Raw genomic sequence first — 2,818 nt, 5'->3', positions numbered from 1 at the left:
GAACTACAACCCTGGCAGATGGGAGAGGAGAGATTGGGAGTTATAAAATGGAATAGCAAATCTTTTTTTTTTTAAAGATGTTTTTATTTCGTTTCTTTATTCCAATTTTTAATTTAAATTCTAGTTAGTTAACATATAGTGTAATATTGGTTTGAGGAGTAGAATTTGGTGATTCATCACTTACATATCAAAACGAGTATCCTCCTTAATACCCATCCTCCATCTAGCCCATCCCCCACCCACCTCCCTCCATCAACCCTCAGTTTGTTTTCTATTGTTAAGAGTCTCTTATGGTTTGCTTCCCTCTTTTTTTTTATCATATGTTCATATGATTTGTTTCCTAAATTCCACATATGAGTGAAAATAATATGGTATTTGTCTTTCTCTGTCTTATTTTGCTTAGCATATACACTCCAGCTCCATCCATGTCAATGCAAATAGCAAGATTTCATTCTTTTTGATGCTTGAGTAATATTCCATTATATGTTATATATATATACCCAGTTATATATATTATATATATTACATCTTCTAATTCATCAGTCAACAGACACTTGGGGTCTTTCTGTAGTTTGGCTATTGTTGATAATGCTGTGGAATGGCAAGTTTTATGCAGACTATATGATCTATAGTCATCCTGATAGAAGTTGAAAGGACTTTGGAACCTCTGTAGACAACTATGTAGTTCCCCCAAATACCTGCCTCACACTTGCCTTTCTAGTGTGTGGATTTATGGCTGAATTGAGAAGGCTTTATTTGATTTGATTTAATTTTTGGTAGCTTGGCTTTTCTAAAACAAATGAAATCCTTCTTTTTCAATTCAGAAAGCAAGCATGCATTCCTTTCTTCCTGCCTTCTGTAGTGCCTCTCAGGATCAGCAGGGGCTGAGTGATGGTGTGAAGGGGAATTTCACTAAACAAGAGAAAGGCAGGTTGGTAAACTATAGTCTTGAACTGTGATTAGCTTCTGTTAATCCTATTACACTAAAAGAAAAGGCTTAAGTGGACTAAAGCCAAACAGGAACATGGGATGGGAGGATGTTTTCCTACCAAAGAAAGATAGTACTTCCAAGTCATCAGTTTGAAATGTGTTAGGTGATAGAACTGTTAGGTAAAAACAAGCAGAACAAAAATGTTTCTTTATTTTACTTTATTTTATTTTATTTTATTTTATTTTATTTTATTTTATTTTTTTACTTTCTAGAATTTATTTATTTTTTATAATTTACGTCCAAGTTAGCACACGGTGCAAAAATGATTTCAGGAGTAGATTCCTTAAGCCCCTTACCCATTTAGCCCATCCCCTCTCCCACAACCTTTCCAGCAACACTCTGTTTGTTCTTTATATTTAAGAGTCTCTTATATTTTGTCACCCTGCCTGTTTTTATATTATTTTTTGCTTCCCGTCCCTTATGTTCATCTGTTTTGTATCTAAAAGTCCTGATATGAGTGAAGTCATATGATATTTGTCTTTCTCTGACTGACTAATTTCACTTAGCATAATACCCTCTACTTAGTTGCAAATGGCAAGATTTCATTCTTTTTTTATTGCAGAGTAATAGTCCATTGTGTATACACACACACACAGGTGTGTGTGTGTGTGTATAGTCCATTGTGTATATACATGCACACACGTGTGTGTGTGTGTGTGTGTGTGTGTGTGTGTGTGTGTGTGTCTGTACACTTTGGCTATTGTGGTAGTGCTGCTATAAACATTGGGGTGCATGTACCCCTTCAAATCAGCATACCTGTATCCCTTGGATAAAATCTAGTAGTGCAATTGCTGGGTTGTAGGATAGTTCTGTTTTTAATTTTTTGAGGAACTCAAAAATGTTTTTAAGTGGCTGTTTTCCAGAGTGGCTGCACCAGTTTGCATTCCCACCAACAATGCAAAAGAGATCCTCTTTCTCTGCATCCTCACCAACATCTCTTGTTGCCTGAGTCATTAATGTTAGCCACTCTGACAGGTGTGAGGTGGTATCTCATTGTGGTTTTGATTTGTATTTCCCTGATGATAAGTGATGTTGAGCATTTTTTCATGTGTCGGTTGGCCATCTGGATGTCTTCTTTGGAAGTGTCTATTCATGTCTTTTGTCCATTTCTTTACTGGATTATTTGTTTTTTGGGTGTTGAGTTTGATAAGTTCTTTATAGATTTTGGATACTAACCCTTTATCTGATATGTCATTTGCAAATATCTTCTCCCATTCCGTTGGTTGCCTTTTAGTTTTGCTGATTGTTTCCTTTGCTGTGCAGAAGGTTTTTATTTTGATGAGGTCCCACTAGTTCATTTTTGCTTTGGTTTCCTTTGCCTCCAGAGACGTGTTGAGTAAGAAGTTGCTGTGGCCTAGGTCAAAGAGGTTTTTTGCTTTTTTTATCCTCTATAATTTTGATGCCTTCCTGTTTTATATTTAGGTCTTTCATCCATTTGGGGTTTATTTTTGTGTATGATGTAAGAAAGTGGTCTAGGTTCATTCTTCTCTATGTCGCTGTCCAGTTTTCCCAGCACCACTTGCTGAAGAGACTGTCTTTATTCCATTAGATATTATTTCTTGCTTTGTCAAAGATCAGTTGGCCATATGTTTGTGCGTCTATTTCTGGGTTCTGTATTCTTTTTCATTGATCTGAGTGTCTGTTCTTCTGCCAGTACCATATTGTCCTGATGATTACAGATTTGTAGTACATCTTGAAGTCTGGGATTTTGATGCCTCCAGCTCTTGTTTTCTTTTTCAAGATTGCTTTGGCTATTTGGGGTCTTTTCTGGTTCCATGCAAATTTTAGGATTGTTTGTTCTAGGTCTGTGAAGAATGCTGGGGATAT

Source organism: Prionailurus bengalensis, chromosome B2, assembly GCF_016509475.1.
Source record: "Prionailurus bengalensis isolate Pbe53 chromosome B2, Fcat_Pben_1.1_paternal_pri, whole genome shotgun sequence".
NCBI classification, from domain to species: domain Eukaryota; kingdom Metazoa; phylum Chordata; class Mammalia; order Carnivora; family Felidae; genus Prionailurus; species Prionailurus bengalensis.
The sequence above is the reverse complement of the archived record's forward strand: the minus strand, read 5'-3'. Positions refer to the sequence as shown.